The sequence below is a fragment of the Pteronotus mesoamericanus genome, unplaced genomic scaffold, assembly GCF_021234165.1.
Source record: "Pteronotus mesoamericanus isolate MK-2021 breed Mesoamerican mustached bat unplaced genomic scaffold, CSHL_Meso_final contig_55, whole genome shotgun sequence".
NCBI classification, from domain to species: domain Eukaryota; kingdom Metazoa; phylum Chordata; class Mammalia; order Chiroptera; family Mormoopidae; genus Pteronotus; species Pteronotus mesoamericanus.
This window is the reverse complement of record NW_026555198.1, coordinates 5,443,076-5,454,312: the sequence shown is the minus strand read 5'-3', so window position 1 is coordinate 5,454,312 and position 11,237 is coordinate 5,443,076. Positions and strand designations below refer to the sequence as shown.

General features: G+C 40.0%; 1 pseudogene; it reads right to left on the bottom strand.

Moving 5' to 3' along the window:
- Window positions 1-868: 868 nt before the first annotated feature.
- Window positions 869-3,073, bottom strand: LOC129075534 (glutamine synthetase-like; annotated as a pseudogene).
- Between the last annotated feature and the right edge of the window lie 8,164 nt (window positions 3,074-11,237).

Sequence of the window (11,237 nt, the reverse complement as noted above, 5' to 3'; positions counted from 1 at the left end):
TTTTCAAGCATATCCACCCTCACCTCCACTCAAAAGGAGCCTTTTTCTAACCAGACTATTTGCCTCAAATTTGGCTCCTGGTGACCAGAATGATGGTTTTTCTCCTTCAGAAACACACACACACACACACACACACACACACACACACACACACACGAATAATTTGTTTGTTTTTTCATATAAATAGAAAATGACTACTCTGATTTGTGTTATACATGGAGGGCCAAGGAATGAGAGCTTTTTCTTCTAAGGTAGGGCTATCCATACCATTAATTTATGCTAAGCTTGTCTTCCAGTGAGGCATTTTACCCCAGGCCAGGAAAGCACAGTGCAGTGAGAGGTATCTTCCTGCCTGACTCCTACACTCCCCTCTCTCCTAATTCTCACTTTCATTAGAAATTTGGTTGTAGCCTTTCAAGAAATGGAACTTCCACTAAGAGGGAGGATCTAACCTAACCACAGAGTAAGCTCAGCCTCCCCACCCCATTCAGCTACCTCAGAGAAAAAAAAAAGGCCCTTCCTCTCCCTTCACAAACATGCTCACTGTCCTGAGAGCTATGTTTGTTGGACACACATCTGATTAAGTGAAGCAGTGGTTATGTTTCCCCTCCCCCATCGCCACTAACGCACTGGAAAGCTTCAGTGATAGGGGAACAAAACGGGTGTGTGTATGTGAAGAGATAAAGAAATTGACCCCTTCCACCTGGCCAAAGAAAACAAGAAATATTAACTGGGCACAAGGAATAAAAAAAGACCTTGATGTTCTGCCCTTTGATTTACCACTATTATGATAATTGAGAAGGACATGAGAGTGTGAGTGGGATGAGGAATTAATTAGAAAGGTTCAATTGCTGCAAGTCTAGTCCACTTAGTTTTTGTATTGGAAGGGCTCCTCACCAGTTTCATTGAGAAGATATGTGTGAATGAGGGCTTCTGTCACCCCGTAAGGGTCACAGTTGGCAGAGGGGTGCCAGTCTTCAAAGTAACTCTTCTTCTGACTGAAAGCCTGGGGAATGTGGATACTAGGGCTGTGGTTGGCCACGCCAGCAGAAAAATCATTGATGTTGGAGGTTTTGTTGAATCCAGTTATTGCGTTGGGCATTGTCCCAACTCCCCTTGGGATTGTAGGCTCAGATGTGGTACTGGTGCTGCTTGTTCAGCCTCTTGATGTACTCTTTAATGTACTTCAAGCCATTCTCCTCTCACATAGCCTTGGTGCTGAAGTTGGTGCAACAGCACTCACCATTCCAGTTCCCAGGAATTGGCTTGGGATCATAGGTGGCTATCACTCTGAAATCTTCACACACTCAGTGCAAGAAGAACTGGGCCATCCAGAAATTATCTTGTATCTTGATTCCTTCACAGGGTCCTATCTGGAATTCTCACTGAGTGGACATGACCTTGGCATTTTTCCCCTGATCTTGATTTCAGGTACAAGCAAACCCAGTAGTGAGTTTGCTTGTACCTGAAATCAATGTCCCTGCTGTAGGTTTTGTCTGTTCCCATGCCACAGTAGTATGGACCTTGGGACCAAGGGAAGCCATTGGAAGGCAACCAAAAGTTTGTCCACCTGTACCAATGAGAGTATATCCTTGCTCCATTCTAAACCAGGGTTACTGATTGGTCACCATGTCCATTATCCATTTACAGGTGTGCCTCAAGTTGGTCTCTGTTGGCTTTCATTGTATTTTAAGTCTTCAGAGAATACCACCTTGTTGGGGTCCTTGTGGAAAAGGTCCTAAAACAAAACAGCAGGAATAAGATACATGTCACTGTTGGAGCTTTCAGACTAAAAAGTACTAGAACCATTGAAATTCCACTCAGGCAACTCTCCTAAATGCTTGGGCTCACTGTCCAGGGTCCAGGTCTTGCATCACAGTCCTTCTCCAGTACCATCAGTCCAGATATACATAGCTTGGACTTTATCACTGTGAGGCAGGGACATGTATACCTACTTGATGCCTTTGTTCATATAGAACCCGCTGAGCTGGCTATGGTGGAAGATGTTCTAGGGGGCGAGCAGACGGCAGGGATGGCAGGCCATGCAAGAGAGGTTCAAAGAGGAGAAGAGAGGAAACTGAGAATGCTATTCAAATATGCAGTTCTTCTCCCATCCTTGGCTCTCCTGTCATTACTTTTTCAAATATGTTTTTGATTACTTGCTCTTCTTCTCCTTCTGATACAAATGTTTTTACATTGAAGTTGTCCCAGGACCTCTGTACACTATCCTCACTTTTTTGGCCTCTTTTTTCTTTTTGCTCTTCTGATTGGATGTTTTTTGCTTCCTTATATTCCAAGTTGCTTATTTGATTCTCAGCTTCATTTACTCTACTGTTGATTTTCTGCAAAGTATTCTTTATTTCAGTTAATGTATCCTTCATTTCTGACTGGTTCTTTTTAATGGCTTCCATGTCCTTTTATATGCTATTGAAATTCTCTAATCAACTATTCTTCCTCTAAGTTCAGTAAACATTCTTATAACCAGTGTTTTGAACTCCTTATCAATCTTGTCTCTATTTTGTTTAATTCTTTTTCTGGAGTTCTGTCCTGTTCTTTCATTGGGAACATGTTTTTTGTCTCCTTCTTTTGTCAGCCTCCATGTGTTTGCTTCTATGTGATACACAGAGCCGCTATAACTCCCTGTCTTGGCAGAGTGGCCTTTGTAGTAGGTGTCCTGTAGGGTCCAGAAGCACAGCCTCCCCATTCATCCAAGCTGGGCTCTCCAGTTGCACACCTGCTCCCCATATGGGCTATATACACTCTCCTGTTGTAGTTGAGCCTTGATTGCTATGACATGTAGAAGGGAGGGATTTATCCTCAGGCCAATCTACGCAAGGCCTGGCTGTGACCAGTGACCGTGATGGACAACCAGCTGTGCAGGGGCCAACCCCACAGAGCAGGACTTACTTCAGTGCAGCCCTGGTGCCTACTGAATCCAACCTTTGAGTGTGTCACTTGTGGAGGTAGTTGGGTGGTGGTGCTTTGGGTGGTAGTTGGGTCCATCAGAGGCACTGGCTCTGGGGTCTTCCAGGAAGTGCAGGCCAAGGTCAGCCTTCACTTGTGTTCTGCCCATGGCCACCTGGATTGAGCTACAAAGCAACCTACAGATGGTTGCTACTACTTGTGTTGAGCTTGGAAGTACCCAGGTGATCCCAAGCTGCAAACCACAGCTGGATGCTGACAGTGCCTAGCCAGAGGCCACTTAGCAAGAGGTACAGGGGCTTCTGAATCCAGATGTTACTTGTTTGAGAGATTTTAGGAAAAGCTAAAGCATGAGCCAAGATAGGCCATTCTTATAGAAAAGGCACTGGAAACAGCTTTGTGGGGGGCACAAGTCTGGTAGGGGAAGATCTCAGAAAATTACCAGGGCAGGGCAAACATTGTGAGCCAGGTTGAGGGACACTCAGAAATGATTCCAATCTACTGGCTTTGAGGGGGAAAGGCTCATCAAAGGAATAATGGCCTCTGGCAGCACTTTTGATTGGGACAAAGCTGCCCCTAGACAATTCAGTTCCTCCCTGTATGTCCTGGTGCCCCTAAAACTGCTGTACTAGTGCTGGAGTTCAGAAAGAATGAATCAGAGTACTGATAAGTCCATGCACAGGCCTTTTAAGAGGAACTTCCTGGGACTCCAGAGGCCCTCAGCCTCATTCAGCCACAATTCCCTCTGGTGTTTACAGACAGAAGTTATGGGAAATCCTCTTACTGGCACTGGAACCCTGGGATGCGGTCTGATGTGGGGCTGGGACCCCTAATGTCCTCAGGGGAATCTCTGCAGCTGAGCTATCCCTCCCTATTTTATGCACTACGCATGGGTGTGGGACCAGCCCATTCCATGTCTCTGCTGCTCCTACCAGCCTCAATGAGGCTTCTTTTTGAAATACGTGTTTGTAGGACTTTCCTTCAGCTAGATTTTAGGCTGTTCTGGATGATGATTGCTGGGCAGTTTAGTTGTAATTTTGATGTAGTTGTGGGGAGATTCAAGTCTGTGTTTACCTATGCCACCATCTTGATCAGAAGTCCATCAATATTTATTATTTTTATGAATGAAAGGTAAGTGGGATTATATTAGATTATTATATATGATGAGTTATGTAGCTATGTTTACCTATGCTTTCTTTTATGACTTCTCGGTGTTCTGTGTTGCATTTGAAAGTCCCAACAAGTTTAATTTTTTAAATCTGTTTTCTAGAATTTATTATTTACATTGTTTTCTGGAATGTATTATTTACATTTTCTGGAATTTATTATTTATACTTTAATATAAGTACTAAGGAGGTTATTAGTTTTGTTTTTACCCAAATAAGTACTTATTCTAATAATATCATTTATTAAAACATTATTTTTGTCAGTGATTTGAAATGTCACTTTCATCATAATCTAAATTCCTATATATAGTTAGTAGAGTTACATATATATCTGGATGACTTATTCTGCTCCATTCATCTGTCTGTTTTTGTATGTGTGCTCATGATTTTCAAATTTAGTCAGAATCCTGGGATTAAAGTTTTGTTTATGTATATGGAGCCTAAATGAAAAAACACAGATTGGTTCCATTATACAGTGAGGCAGCAGACGTAACCGTACCACAGAAATATTGAAAACAGTCACTATTACTGTGACTTAACCTCAAACAGGTAATTGACAAAAGTCAGGAGTCCTGTGTTACAACTGCTTCTAGGTGGAGAATAGCAGGGAGATGAGATAGGTGAGAGACTTGAGAAAGGTATAAAAGTTGAAGACAGCTCATTAAGGTATTTATTCATACTAAGAAGTTTGCTCTTCATTTTGTTGACAGTAGGAAGCCTTTGACATATTTAAAGAAAAGGAGTGACACAGTCAGAATCTGTCTTAGAAAGATTATTCCAGTGACAGAGTAGAGGATTGAGACTGACAAAGATAACATTGTAGGATAAAAGTTCTGTGTGCAGATTTTTGTATTTTTTTTTCCCCCAGCAAACTCTTAATAGTAAACTGAAATCTTTTGCCTATCGTGTCATTAAGTGACTTCAGGCAGTTTTTTCCCTGTCTCTGCCAACGGAATTATAGTTCTGTCTTCTGAGAATAGTGCTTTTATAACATATTTTTTTTAAATGTGAGCTAATCTGATGACCCTTATAGGTAAAACTGTTTAGCAAAGGAGAACACACTTCTTTGTGGCCAGAGTTGCCTTTTGTTCTGTTGTCTGATCCAAGAAAGAAACAAAGTGGCAGGAAAATCCTTATGGGATTTTTATAGCATGGCTGGATTTCAATCCAATAGTGCCCTGAAGGAAACCTGTTTGAACAGGAAATTTGAAATGCCTTTCAAAAGAAAATGCTTTTTCACAGCTAAATGTCAAGTCAAAAAAAAATGCTTTCTTATCTTCATATTCCCAAGGCAGCAATATTAGAAAGATTTTCTTTCCAAGGTCTCTATCTAGAAAGCAAAGAGCACAATTATAATTTAAGATAGGAGCTATAACTTACATATTGAAAAACACTCAAAACTTGAGTTTTATTTTGGAAAAATTTTGTAATATATGCCTTTATTGCCACTTTAACAATGCTGATTTTAATTTCAAGGCAGTAATACTTAACTCACTTATTTTATCCTGATCCTAAAAGAAACAGCATTAAAACTTTAGTTTCATAGGAGAATCAAGATGGTGGAGGAGTGAATGGAAGTCATACAGACCTCCTCCTAGGACCAACCTGGACTTACAACTAAATTGTGGAAAAAATCACCTGGAACAAAAAACTGAACAGTGGCGAGAGAGGAGCCGCGTACCCTTGGAGACAGAACAATCGGCTTTAGCGCAACCTAACTGGTAAGGAGTGCGGTACAGACTCAAGAAGGTGGGTGGGACATCCACAGACATCTTGTGAGGACATTCAATATCCTCACAAGAAGGATATTGAAATGGCCAGTTGGATCCTCCTGAGATGAATGGGTCTAAAGCAAAGCAGGGATCTCTAGCCTACAGCACGAGAGCCTAAAAAGTACACAGAAAACAGAGAGCTGTGAAAAGCGGCAGGGTTGCTCTCTGCCAGAGATGGGCAACTGGAGATACAAAGAACCATTTAAAGGGCCAACACCTAATTTTTTATTTGCAACCGCTTACCCTGGTCTCTGGCAAAGGCGGGGAAGAATGGGCTAGAGGTACCTGAGGAGAGACTGGGGAAGGAGGCTTTGGCGAGAGAACCAAGAGAGTATCCGGCGGGATATCGATGCTAACTCATCCCCGATGTGGCAGCAGCCATCTTGCTCATGCAGAGACCACTCCCCCTGAGTGGCAGCAGTATCAGAGGATCCCTCAGATGGGACTCCACCCTGCCCTGAGCTGTCTAAACTTCCTGCTGAGTGCAAAGTGACTAGATTAACAGCTGAAGGAGACAGCCACAAACAGTAGATCCATGGAAGTCTCAAACAGCCTTCCTAAGGTCAGACAGGCATGATATCTGACATCATCAGAGGCAGATATGGAAAGTAAAAACAGCGGTCTCCTGCCATAGATGTTTACACCACAAAGTCAGGAAATCAAGACAGATCAACTTCAGAAGCAGAAGCAAAAAAGATGAGTCTCACAAATAATGGAAAGACAATGACACAACACTCAGTTGAAGGGTAAGGAGGAATCCTCAGAAAGAGAGCTTTAATGAAATAGAGACAAGTAAGCTATTAGATATTGAGTTCCAAACAATGGTTCTAAAGAAGCTCAATGAGCACAGTGAGCTCAGAGAGAATTACAAAACGCTACAGGGAAACTATGAGGAACTTACTGCAAACTATATCAGCATGAAAAAGGACATAGAAACTATCAAGAGGAGACAAGAGGAAATGAAGAATACACTTTCTGAATTGAAGAACACAGTAGAAGGAATCAAAAGCATGCTAGATGAAGCTGAGGACCAAATCAGCGAGCTGGAGGATAGGTAGGAAGAAGCTCCCAGATAGAGCAAGAAAATGAAAAAAAGAGTCATAAAGAATGAACAGACATTCAGAGAAATGCAGGACAACTTGAAACGTAATAATACCTGTGTAATAGGGATAGCAGAAGGAGAAGAATAGGACAAAGGGACAGAGAATCTGTTTGAAAAAGTAATCATGGAAAACTTCTCTAATTGGAGGAGAGGAAACGTCACACAAGTCCAGGAAGCAGAGACAGTCACACTCAAGAGCACCCAATCGGGCCCACTCCAAGACACATCATCATTAAAATGGCAAATATCAAAGACAAACAGAATCCTAAAGGCAGAAAGTGAGAAGTAGGTAGTAACATACAAGGGAGCCCTGATACGGCTAGCATCTGACTTATCAACGGAAACACTGCAAGCCAGAAGGGAGTGGGAAGAAATATTCCAAGTAATGAAAATCAAAGTCCTACAACCAAGACTGCTCTACCCAGCAAGGCTCTCAATTAAAATGGAGGTGAAATAAGGAGTTTCCCCCAAAAAGAAGGCTAAAAGAATACACCTCCACCAAAGCAGCACTGCAAAACATGCTAAAGGGACTGCTTTAAGATGCAGGAAAAGAGTCTATGAATACCCAGTTCCTTTCACAGTTTCCAATACTTGATATTACCAATACTTTTTTAATATGTATTAATCTGATTGTGACAATGATGTGTTATCTTAATTGTTCCTTTATTATTTGTTGAAACTCAACCTTTTTTGGATATTTCTTGCCTATTTCTATTTTTTAAAAAAACTTTAAATGACTTTTTGGTATTCTCTTTCCATTTTTTGATTAAATGCTTGTAGAAATTTTTACCCTAAAAAAAAAAACAAAAACCTACCATTTACCGTGTTTTAGATGTGTTGCAAATACTTTCCTATTCTATTACTTGTCCTTTAACTTTTTATATGTATTTTACTGTACAGTCTCATATGTTTAATATAGTCATATTATCAGTATTTTACTTTATAGATTCTGGGTTTGAATATTTTACTTCAGGGTAAGAAAAATATTATTTTGTATTTTCACCTAAAACTCCTTAGATTCTACATATTGAGTGTGAACTCACCCGAATATTTCTTGTATAATGTGTGAAATAGGGCTCTATATGTGTTTTATTGTAAGTAATAATGGTCCATGCACCTTATTTGTTGAATAAGCCCTATATTACATATTGATTTGAAATATCAATTTAATCATATATTATATTGTTAGACAGTTATATACATTTGTCTCTAGAATGTTCATTATTTTTCATTGATCTCGTTGATTATTTTTGTGCTGGTGTCATGTTGGTTTAATTGCTGAGACTTTATAATAGTTTTACATTTTTTAATATTTTATAATTAACTTAGACATTTAAAAAATACATAAAATCAATCGGAATTTAGAAAGAGAGAGAGAGAGAGAGATGGAACTCCTACCTTTTGCAACAACATGGATGGAACTGGAGAATATTAAGCTAAATGAAATATGCCAGTTGATGAAAGACAAATACCATATGATATCACCTATAAGTGGACTCCTATAAGTGGACTCTATTCAACAAAATAAACTAACGAACAAAATAAACCACAGGCATGGAAACATGAAGCAGACTGGAAGTGACCAGAGGGGATGGGGAAGGAAGACAATGGTGTAAAGAAGGAGAAGAGACTAGACGAAGAACATGTATGAATGACCCATGGACATGGACAACAGAGTGGGAATTAACTGTGGGAGTTGGGGTGGATAGGTGGAGAGGGGTAAAGGGGAAAATTGAGACAATTGTAATAGAATAAACATGATATATACATTTTAAAAATACAATAGAAAATAAAAATTAAAAAAACAAAACTTTAGTTTCATATAGAATTTAAAAATATTTTTAAAGGTTTTGTTTTTGAAAATTGCCGTGATATATAACCTCTAAAATCTGTCCCCAAAATGAGTCCCCAGAGGTGGCTAGCAGCAAGTAAAAGACATGAGTGGGGAAAAAGCACACTACACTTTGAAATTTAGGGAAGAAGGAAGCTTTGGACTGCTCAAATAGCACATATACCCTCATAAAAATTAGCTTTCACTTTCATGTTTAATATTCTCTCCTTGAGCATGGGCTGGAATTATTGATTCCCTTCTTACAATTAAAATAATACAGAATTTATGGTATGCGATTTTTGAGGTTAGGTTGTTAAAATATTGTGCCTTTTGACTTAGATGATTTCCCTAACTCTCTATTGGATCAGTCTTCCTGAAGGAAGACAGGTTCAATGTTGTGCTATAGCCCTCTGGAGAAGCTCATGGTTTCAAACAACAAGGTTTTGCTAACAACCATGTGAGTGAAGTTGGAAATGCATTCTTTCCATCTCCAGTTGAACCTTCAGAAATGATTCCAGCCTTAGTTGACTGATTGACTGCAACCTCAGGAAAGATCTTGAGACAGAAGCAAAAGTTAAGTTGTTCTTGGATTCCTGGACCACAGACACTGTGAGGTATTTGTTTCATTTTTAACCCACACAACAGTAGATAACTAATACAGTGACTCTATCAGATGGTTGTCAATTTTGTTTTACTGTTCGTTTTCTCAAACTGACATTTTCTCAAAAGCATATTTTCTCTTTATCAGAGAGAGAGTGGGTCCCTGCTTCACACTCAGGTTTGGTTATAAAAGAGACCCAATAGTACTCAGGACTATTCCTTGTATTGTTAGTGTGCTTTTAAAACACATGTTAGCCCTGGCTGGTTTGGCTCAGTGGAGTGAGTGCTGGCCTGTGAATCAAAGGGCCACTGGTTTGATTCCCAGTGAGGTTACATACCTGAGTTGCAGGCTAGGTCCCAAGTAGGGGGTGCTTGAGAGGCAACTGCACATTGATGTTTCTCTCCCCCCTTTTCTCCCTCTCTCCCACTCTCTAAAAATAAATAAAATCTTTTATAAAAATAAAACGCATCTTAATAACAAAATAACAGTAAAATAATATGGATAGAAACAAAAAATACCACTCTTCTCTACCTTATTACATGACAAACACAAACCTTGTCATTAATCATTGTACGTGTATGTATACATGAACAAGAATATACACTTTTATAGAACTCTTGAGGTGCTATCTGGGTAAGTAATACTGTAAAAATTGTGAAAATACCTGTCAACTTAATTGTGTGCAAACACAATTCTAAGCAACTTACATGTAAAAACTAGATTAATCACTTTAACAACTCTTTGAGGAAGACTCTATTGCTCATTATCACAGAGGAAACAACTAAGGCATAGAGATGTTAAATCCCTTATTCAGTTTAATCAAGTTAGCATGACCTGAAGCTCATGTTCCGGCTATAGTGCCATGTCCCTCCTATACGTTCTTCTACCTACCCCACACCCATTTCCCTCTGGTAGTTACCATACTGCTGTCCGTGCCTATGAGTTCTTTTTTTTCTTTGTTAAATTGTTGTTCAATTACAGTTGTCCCCAATGTTTCCCCAATACTCACCCCTGCCCTACCCACACCCTATCTGCAACATTCAATGCTCTCCTCCCATTGTCTTTATCCATGGGTCCTTTATACATGTTCCTTGAGTTAACCCTTCCCCTTCTTTTCCCTGTTACCCCCTCCCCCTCCCCTCTGGTTACTATCAGTTTGTTCTTTTACTCCACGTCTCTGGTTCTATTTTGTTTGCTTGTTTGTTTTGTTGATTAGTTTCCACTTATAGGTGAGTTCGTATGGTACTTTTCTTTCACTGCCTGGCTTATTTAACTTAGCATAATGCTCTCCAGATCCTTCCATGCTGTCATTAAGCATCAGAGTTCCCTCTTTTTTTCTGTTGTATAGTATTTCATTGAGTGAATGTACCACAGGTTTTTGATCCACTCATTTACTGGTAAGCACTTAGGCTGTTTTTAGCACTTAGCTATTATAAACAGTGCTGTTATGAGCATTGGGGTGCATAGGTTCTTTTGAATTGGTGTTTCAGATTTCTTAGGGTATAATCCCAGCAGTGGAATTACTGGGTTAAAAGGCAGTTCCATTTTTTGTATTTTGAGAAAATTTCATACTGCCTTCCACAGTGGCTACACCAGTCTGCCTTCCCACCAACAGCGTACTAGGATTCCCTTTTCTCCACAACCTCATTAGGACTTGTTGTTTGTTCATTTGGTTTTGACGGCCATTTTGACCAGTGTGACGTGGAATCTCATTGTGGTTTTAATTTGTATTTCTCTGTTAACTAGTGATGCTGATCATCCTTTTCAACATCTCTAGGCCCTCTGCATGTCCTCCTTGGAGAACTGTCGGTCCAGGTCCTTTTCCTAAGACACAAATAAATGG